The following is a 10,215-nucleotide window of genomic DNA, read 5'->3' as shown; positions in this document are numbered from 1 at the left end:
ACGAAAATCTAATCATCTCTTATGCTGGGCAGGGGAGCATACTACCCTGGGGCCTCGAGGTCCAGGGGACCTTTTTAAGTGATGAATTTCATTCTAAGAATGGAATTAGTCAAAAGAAACAAAATTTTGCCTGAAAATAGTAATTGATTTAAACGAAATAAGTTGTATTTAATGGCGGTTCCTGCATAAAACGGACGAACAGGGTCTTGTGTCGCTCGAGTTCGTCAAGAGATTGTAAAAGGATATTTGCACGCAAGATAAACACGGCAGCCGATTTGCGTTTCTTTGACTTCATTTTGTTGGCGTGAGTGTAAAGTTTAATGAAAAATCGAGCGAAAGATCGAATCATTTGGCCACCCATGCTGGACTTCGCTCGATTTTGTGATGAAATGTCGAGAGAAAGATCGAGCGAAAAATCGAATCGTTTGGCCAAGGCTTTGAATAGAGAAAACTTCCATTCAGTTCTTCAGTTGATGATAAGTACAACCTGCAAAGTGCCTTTCCACAGCTGGTCCTTCTTTGCAAGGTTCTCGTCACTTTGCCAATAGGTTCAACAAACTATAAAAGAGCTTTTTCAAAGATGAGAATTGTAAAAAATCGGCTACGGTCAACAATGGGACAAGACCGTAGCCGATTGATCTCTGATAACAATCAACGTCGAAAGTGATATTTTACAGTCGATAGACTATGGTGACATCATCAATTTGTATGCTGCCACACCTCTTTTGAGAAAGATGCTGTTTGAATAACACAGGGGCGGATCCAGAGCAAATTGAAGGAGGGGCAGTTGGTAGTGGGGGCGCTAAAAAATTTGCAAAAATTGGTGACGAGAGTTCGCTGTATACAACTTTTCAGATCCATTTTCGGAAAAAACAACATACCTTTGAGATAATCCTTGAAGAAAGTTAACCTATCGGTCTCAGAAACTATTTCACCAGATTCTCATTATTCAAAAGGGGCGCACAATTTCCAAAAAGGAGCGCCAGACTTGCTTCAACTCGTTGAGGGAGGAGCAACTGCTCCTAGTTGCCCCCCCCCCCCTTGAATCCGCAACTGGAGTAGCAGTTTATATAAATATCATTTAAAGGAAAGCTATTCTTTTGGACGCGTTATATCCATTTAAGGTTTAGCATAAATAAGTGCAAAGTAATTATGACGCGATTAAAAACTTGCCAAAAAAAACTTTTTGCTATAAACAGCTATAAACACTAACGTGACAGTTTATTGCTAGCATAGCGAGAAGACTTGTGGGGTGTAAATTTATAACAAGTTGCAGTTTTGTTCATAGCGATTTATATTTGGTAAATTTTGTTAGAATAAAAGTTATTGTTGAACTTGAAGGTGTATAACGAACGGTCTATTCGTTAACAATTTCCAGATCAATTCGTGATCTTGTAGCATCAAGTGTTGCAGTATATGCAGCAAGGGTAGTCTTCAAGGAATATATTGAGAAAAAAATTTGTCGGAAAAATCATAGTTTTATCGGAAAATTTACAGCTTTGCCCCCCAAAAAGTTAACTCCCACTGCGCCCCTGTTTTTTCTTCAATGCGTTGGAGTATTTTCAAACTCCCCCTGGTTTTACTTTATATCATTCTCAGGGCCGCGGAGAGGATTTATGGGCCCCGGGTCAGGACGAAAGATGAATAGTAAAACATGTCTAAGGCAGACCCTTCTAAGGGGTACAGGGAATGCTCCCCCTGGAATTTTTGAAATTGATGATTGCTTAAATTGCTCTCGTGGCTTTTTTGATTGCTAAAAGTGCTATGGTGGCTATTTTGGTTGTAAGATTACTATGGTGGGTAAACTGCTTTGGTGGCAGTGGCGTAGATAGAGGGGGGTCAGAGGGGGCAAAAACCCTCGTAGAGCTAAACTGCTATATGGTCGGAAAATCTCTGGTCTTGTCGGGAATTTAACATGGTTGTCTATGATTATCTAATTGCTGTTAAGATGTTAAGAATATCTGAATAGATCAAACGATTTATTTATTCCAGTTCCGAAGACGTCATGTTATGTTAAAATTTATGAAAAAATATAAATGCTTATTAGATTTTTGTCGGAAAATCTAAGTTTCTCACCCTCCTACGAATTTTCCTATCTATACGCCATTGTCTGGTGGCTATTTATTACTTCTGTTTGCTGTTCGATATAATTTGAGCGTAACTGATATCTTAACACCATAATGCATAAAAATGAAATTTTCTTAGAAATTTTGAAAGTCTTATAAAATGGAAAATGTTTAATTCGTTAACTAAATTTGATCACCACCGACACACTGTTGCAAATAGATGCGCATGCCATAGTGTAAATCTGTATGACATACATATTGCTGTATGTTGCCCTGTTCCAATCACATTTTCCGGTTACATTCAGAAGCTTTTCAACCGCAAAGATGAAAAATTCTCAACAAAAATATATTGAACACTCAGGCAGTCAAAGACTCAAACTGCTTCTACCTTACTTCATTCATAGACTTTTGTCACTATTGTCTCTACTAATGACAATTTCTGGTAATGGAAAGGTTGGATTATCACTTAGAATGTTTTTAATTGAATTATTTTTTATGGGCCCCCATAGCAAAGGGCCCCCGGGTCAGTGACCTCCCTGACCCCCCTCTCCTCAGCACTGAGCATTCTACAGACTCGGAAAGCGTTGCCTGCTCTTATAACCAGCCACTTGAGGAACACGTGGCCTGTAAATTATACGAGTTTCTGCACCCGTGGAGGTGAATCTAGCCAATCACGGTGCTAGGTCGCGGGGTTCTCAATTCTGGCGCGGGTCGCTCAACCAATGGATTTCAAAAATTCTAAAAACATCGAAAAATTCCGATCAAACGAGGAGGAGTTTCTTCGCTGTAATCTACAGTCAAATGTAAAGTAGTTTTATAACCAGGGGGAGTTGAGCTTGAACAGGGGGAGTTGACGTTGACCAGGGGGCGTTAAATTATGATACCGCACGCGACAAATGCTTAGGTGAAGCGCAAATTTGCAATATGTTTTCGTAGGTCTTTTGACGATCTTTTCATGATGCTGTAAAGGCAGGACTCGTACACGCTTTGGTTTATATAACAGAACGGTTCCAAGTTGCAACTCTGTGTTTCATGTTTTATTCATCGACTATGAGGTATAATTCATATTCAGGGTAAGGCTTGTCCGAGCCCTTGTTACTCATTTTTGATAATTTCAAAAGCTACATACAAAACCTCTCTAAAACTTGCCCTTACTTTTCTTGACAGGGATGCCCCTTTTGGTTTCCTTCTTATTCCTACTCATATTCATACGAATATATTTCCTCTACAGATTTCAAATTCATAAAATTACTCAAAACGTCAGGCCTTGTTAAAGGAGCAGAAATCACCAATAGCGAAAAGTTCAGAGTCTCCTTTGTTTGGTTTGGCGTCATTTGTCAATGCATGTTGTGTTTGCATCCCATTGCAACAAATTGTGTTTTAGCGATTGCTAAAGTGAATTAAAAAGGATGGAAAGTTACTTAGGATACACACTTGGGGCTTGAATACACTATGCATCAAATTGAATTTGATTAAATGAATCGTCGAAAAATGAACAGTGTAAACGCAAAATCGGATGTGTAATAGCTGTTTGGACGTGTTCAATTTTTGTCTAACTTTTCTCTATTGTATTTTTTGTCCTCCTTTGAACTCATTGTCTTTAATGACGTGTACTGCACTTCAAGGGCTTCGCTCCACCAGCCAGGTTATTTTTTTATCAAGCTGTTTTCTGAAATTCTTGTAAACGTCTGCAAAGAGTAAAAAAATAAACTTTGTTTTGGAAATTTGTGGGCTTGGGCCCTTGGCCACTGCGAGCCACCATATCATATTAGTAGACAGTTCCCGTACTTTTGCACCCCAATTGTATATAAAAGGGGAAGAGCTGCCAACAGTCTCTACTGTTGGCCACCAACGAATCTGGCCTTAAAAATCTAGGGGGGGGGGGGCTAACCAGGGGCCAAACGTTCAGTTATAGTAGTCCGGTCGCTTGTGTCACAATTATTGCTCCCGCTCGATTTGCGTGCCAAAATCGATTATTTTGCATGAATGTATTTGAATATCCATCTAGATTACGAAAATCATAGGTGCCATTTTTTTAGGAAAGCTACACATTGCGTTTTTTGCGATCATATGGAAACCAGGCTTAATACACCTATATTCTCAGCAGCTTTTCCATGTTATCCACTAAAGCTGATGTTTAAAATGTTTTGTAGAAATTTCTGCTTTTAGCAATTTAGGGACACCACCTTCAACGGGCCATTAATGGCATCCCCCTGAAATGAGGCCCCTCTCTTCCGATGTTTAAAAGTTGCAAAAATGACTCTGACGCGATTAAAAATTGTTTTCTTCAGAATATCTCATTGTAGCAACCAAAAAAGTATTAATTTCCATATATGGAAATAGGGGCAGAAAGTCACGTGATTAACCATATTAAGTCCTAAAACCAGGACCCAGTATTTATAGATTTCCCCAGTTAACATTTGAAAACAATTTAAAGTTAATTTAAAGTTAGTTTTAATCACCTATTGTGATTGGGACATTTTTCTCCTCCGCAGAGACACTTGCTTTGACCGGTCGTGAATTGCACCCCAGTAAGACCCACTTCCGCTGACCCAAAAAAATGGCACCTATGATTTTTATATTATTGATAGATATTTGTAGGCATTCATGCAAAAAAATCAATTTTGGCACGCAAATCGAGCGGAATTACACAAGGATCCCGACTATAGGGGCCAACACTAGCCATTATTTTGCGAACTGGTGTCGTGATGACTCAAAATTAGCTACAAGGCACCGATTTTTAGCGCTCCCTAGATAAGTATGTCCTTGGTAGAGCTCTATCAAGACTGTTATCATTATGTCAAATAGTTTTATTAGTGGCGTAACGAGTAGCTGCGTCCCCTAGGAAAAGAACAAAGAAAATTATTGCTGGGGGCACCTAAAGGTTCGGTACCCTCTACTCTTTAACTAAAAGTAACTTTGTTCTGTTACCCCGCTGAGTTTTATCTATCTAACAATAATGCATCTTGAGCATTAGAATTTCAACAAAAGAACTCTACTTCGAAAAATAAAAGGCTAATAGCTTTGTAAAGTCGATTGGTAAAATTTAGCCATAGTAGTAATGTATTATATCCAACCTCCATGAGATCAAGCAAATCATTCTGTTACACAGAATTTCAAATCATAGAACTCTGATAAGCAATGGTAGATTGCCAAGGTATACTTGGATGGTATTGGTATTTCCCTACGCTGGGTTCCAGAAAAAAAAGGGTTTTCAATAGGATGCAGAGAATCTTGGTTTGGGCTTACCCTGCGCAGCCTATCTCGAAAAGGTATATCTTCAATAAATATAGAATTCAAATGATTGTCAAGAATTAATTTTTGTTGGTAACTACAGAAAAGAGCCAAAATTTCAGTAATGTTCACCTCGGTTGCAAAACCAAAACGCTTATCAGGGCCCCTAGCTTGTTAAAAAGTGCAATAAAGATCGCATTGAGCAAAATAAAGAGAGCAACCCTAACAAAGTCAGAGAACGATTGAACAACTTTGGAAGAAAACATTGAGCTTTTAAAAGAATCTTTTGAAAAAACTAGGGGCGTGGCTCTCTGTTCTCTGAAGCCAAAGTTCCAAGTTTTGATAAAAGAGTTGCAAGAAATTACCAAATTAAATCAAGGTATACAGGCTTTTTAGTTCATAGAAGACTTTCATTTTACTTTGCCTATGAGCAAAGTATCACCCTTGGTTACGAAGCCTTCTATTTGAGCACCCCTCAGAATAATTTCTAGATCCCCCCTGATGACCTGGATATGAATAATTCGTTGAATTAAGTGGCTGGTGGAGGCAATGAGTTAATGAATCAAACTTTGAAATAAGAGGAAGATTCTTGAAAGAGACTTAGGGAAAATCTAAAGGTGCAACTTTACTTAAAAAGTCTTCCTTTTGTCAGGATAAAATTTGAGCAGAACATCTCGTGTTGTAACTGTGTCTTTAGATCCTAGCTTCAAAACATGAAATTTAACTGTTGTTGAATGTTAAAGAATTTTAGAAAAAACTCGTGGTGATCTCGGTAAAGTCCTTTAAAAGCAAAGAATCGGAAATCTTCCAAAGCTTTTAACTTAAGACAAATTTTTCCTAAGGCTGTTTTTGCCAAAAAATACCCAAAGAAAAAGCCCGTCGCGCTTGAATATTGCCAAAATCTTGGCAACGCTGAACTTTTCGTGTCTGTAGGATGTCTCTCCACGTGTTCCTCTTCTGACGGAGACATGTTCGAGGGCTGATTCAAACTCAACTGAAAATAACAGGAACAGCTCCCCCTCTAAATTTAGCAATGAAAACAGAAAATTATAGCTGTCATTCCACATCCTCTGATGCAAGCTGCCATCCCAGATCCTCTAGTACGTCGATAAAGGGGAGGTATGGGGGGTGCGGTACTAAGGTACTAACTTTTCTGTCAGTATAGAAGAGTATTTATCTTTTGACCACACCATTCAAAAGGAGACACGCCCTTTTTTGTTGGCATAAAGCACTTCTTTACCCCTCTAAAAAATGTTTTGGCTTTGCCCCTGCTAGTACTAGAGAAAAACATTGAAGAGTTTGTCATAATGTCCTTTGACATTATTTGACGTATAGCCCCATCAGTTGAACCTTGTAATAAATTCAATCTATTGCTACAGAAGGGCCCGAGTTATTGAGGACTTCAGGGTCCTGAGAACTCAAAATAAAAAACCTAAGTTGATATCAGAACTATTTTTTGTATAACATCTTGAGAATCCAATGTAATGAAATAGAAACTGAAGTAAATTAAATTTAATAATTTTGTTTTTATCCAAAGAGAGAAAGTTTTACAGATTTATCACAGAAAATGAGCGATTTTATCAATTGATTGGGAATTCTTTGTTGTGCCTTAGGGGCATTTTAAAAAACATGTGTAGGTTACAATTTTAGAATGAAATGAGCGCTTTAAGGCTACTCGTTAATCTGCTTTACGATAACGTCTTTGATGCGTTTTTCTTCGCCCCTGGTACTATTGAATATCTGAAAGAAAGTTCTAATAAGGGTCTAATAATTTCGATTAATCAAATTGGAGCCCAGGTGCTCTATCCCTTTCGTATCTTTTGAAGGTTGGCGAATAATCTTTTGCAGATTGTGACTTCCCATCATTTACGACCTCCCTTGGTTTGTACAGATAAAACATTCATTTCAAACATTCATAGAGAGATAAGAGCACAACGCATCAGATTGGCCACCAAATAACTGTGAACACAGCAACCACGCTCTCATTACCACGGAAATTACCAGACGGAAGTTCTGAGAGTACGTCATATGTTTCAAGTAGACAACTGATTCAAGTCATGAAAAATTACTTTTTAGGAGACTTGGCTTGGCTATTGGATATGAAGATTGAAAAATCTACGTGGCACTAATGAGTTAGAGAAAACCTATAGTCGGTCAAAAAATTATAATCAACGGCTCAGTACGTTGAATCAAGTATAAATCTTGCAACCACTTAAGCTAGGTACACTGTAGAATAAGAAAAGCTACGTAGCATAGAGCTACTAAAAGGAACAGCCGGAAAATAGAGCTTACATGCTAAAACTTTTTTCTTCAAGCACTCGAATAAGAATTAAACGCTTAAATACACTATATCCCCTTTTTACACTCGAAATATCGTTGAGAACTATTCTAGCGTTGTCATTGGATAATGTAACAGTAGTCTATTGCATAGTGCAACCAATGAGATTATGGGAACCACTAAAATTCATGGAAACCACATGAACAAGTATGTCCATTAAATTGAATTGTGCATGCTCTTGGTTACGAGTACGAGGATAGCCTATTGATAAGGCGAATCTCGTTTGCACATCAGCCCCCCCCCCCCCCCCCCCCAACACACAGTGCTTCATATATTGACATGAATTGAAAATGAGATGATTTTATCAATCTTCTTTGTTGCTGAATGGATATAGTTCAAAATCATTGCGAAACTTTCCGTGACCAATGGCTATAAAACGTCGAAATAATGATTGAAGACTTTTTGAGCTAGGATATGAAATCGTTAGGCCTTCGTTGGTTATATAAGAAGAGAAGGTTGTTGTAAAAATCTTCAGAGGTAGCAAGGTCTTAGGCAAGAGCTTGTGTGAGGCAGATTTCAATCCTGTGCATTTACAAAAAGACTCCTCTTGCTTATGCAAGTAAGATCAAAGCACGTGCAAGACGTGCAGGAAAAGCACAACTTTGGTAGTTTGCCGCTTTCATATGCATTCATGTATAGTCATGAAGAGCCACACGCGGCAAAATAATGTTATGTTAATTTATGCAAAAATTCCTATGAGAAGAGTGCGCTCAGCACTCCTTCGTTGACAATCATAACCGAGAACAACAAGGATTCGTACATTTTGATTTTGAACTTAATCACAAAGCCTATGGTTCAGATGGCACAAAAATTTAGGTAAAAAAATTCATCACTCGAAGCAGAAAAATAGGAAGCAGCTGTATTTTTAAACACTTAAAACTCAATGAGATCCACCAATGTGATTGGCTAGTGGGCATAAGAACGGAAACAAAATCTCATAAAAGAAAGAAACAATAGAAACATTGATGGGTCTCACTGTTTGTAGCTGCAAAAACCCTCCCCAACAAATTTCGGCTAAGACTTTACAAACCTGTCTTTGCTTCAATTAAGTTTGCACATTTTAGTTAGATGTTAGACCCTCATGGCTTCAAACTTTGTAAAATGAGAAGAAGACAGACAACCACAATTTGTATGTCTGCAAGATAACTTTTTTGCTATCGGTTCAAAGATCTGGTTGTTAATAGCAAAAACAGACAGATAAAACAGCAAAGCTTCAGAAACAATTAGCAAATATATGGATATCGTATTATGCCTGATCTCGCAAGAATCGATTACCGTTTAGCTGCAAAGATATGGTCCCAAAGTTTGAGAAGCGTCTAGCTGGTTTCGGAGGACGCGGGGGGGGGGGGGGGCGGTTAAAGGTGCAGGGTTTCGGTGCTGAGAAATTAAAACATCACCAACTGATGCTGATTGTCTGACAAACCCACTCCACATCTTGTTAAAAAATCCAAATCTAGTTTCTAGCATTTCACATTTAGGATCTTGCTAAACTAGAATAATGTTATTGGCATTAAGGTAGCAGTTGATGGATGTTTTTTGCTATAACCACGCCCATTGTGGAAATGCAAAAATGGAGCCACACCCAATTTTTATGAAAATATGTGGTTCTGTAAAAATTTTCTATTTTAGGCACTGATTCATCAACAGAAATGTTAAACTTGTTAAGATGAATCCAAATTTACTCAATAACAGTTTCACTACAGTTTCGTTCTGCGAAAAGGCACATTTCCCATCTTTAGGTTCAGCACCCCTTTTGGATTCACTGAAGTTTGGGGGGATCAGCCCCCTTTACCAAGCAAGCAAATGGTTGGTTAAGTGGTTGAAGAAATTCTGATTTTGAAACCCTTTATCATGCAATACATTTTCCGCCAAGAGCAATTTTCTACTATTCTTATGGAATCAGTGAAAAGCTGTGAAGATTTCATATACAAAACAGAGAATCTTCAACACAAATGCAAGTATTGGGTGTGGTCATTGATGTGGTCATGGATGTGGTCATTGATGTGGTCATAAATTTGGTCATAGATATGACTTATAGAAGTTGTTTACAGCACAGCCCCCTGATTGCTTTTTAGGACGGTACATCTGGCTAACCTTTGATTCTCGGAAAATACTGGAAGGAGATAGCTAAAGACCGATCTCAATGTTTTAATTTTTCCTCAGAAGCATTTTTAATCAGAAGCAAAATAGTTTTTATTAACGCCAGGTGCAGCAGCTGGTAGTAGAAAGTAGTACCTGAGATTATTCGAGACTTGGAAAAGGTCTTTAATAAATTATTGAATGCAGTAATAAAAAAAATTCATACCTGCCAGTTCTCTAAAAGAAAATATCTAGTGAGACCAACACACCTCAATCTCTTTCTCTTGCTCATACATGCAAGGTGCAAAATTGTATCAACACGATAAACTACCTCCAGTTATATTTTGCTATGATATGCATACGGCATTTACTCTTCCAAATTTGGGATAATATGTCACGATTCGGCCACTCTCCCTTCCAGAAATTTGATGGAAGAAAAATAATCTCATTTTATTCTAGCTGGAAAGTAATTAAAAGCAGCATTTCTAGGTCATATCA

The sequence above is a fragment of the Rhopilema esculentum genome, chromosome 10, assembly GCF_057945365.1.
Source record: "Rhopilema esculentum isolate cy_ngs chromosome 10, ASM5794536v1, whole genome shotgun sequence".
Taxonomy (NCBI): domain Eukaryota; kingdom Metazoa; phylum Cnidaria; class Scyphozoa; order Rhizostomeae; family Rhizostomatidae; genus Rhopilema; species Rhopilema esculentum.
Note: the sequence above shows the minus strand (reverse complement) of the source record.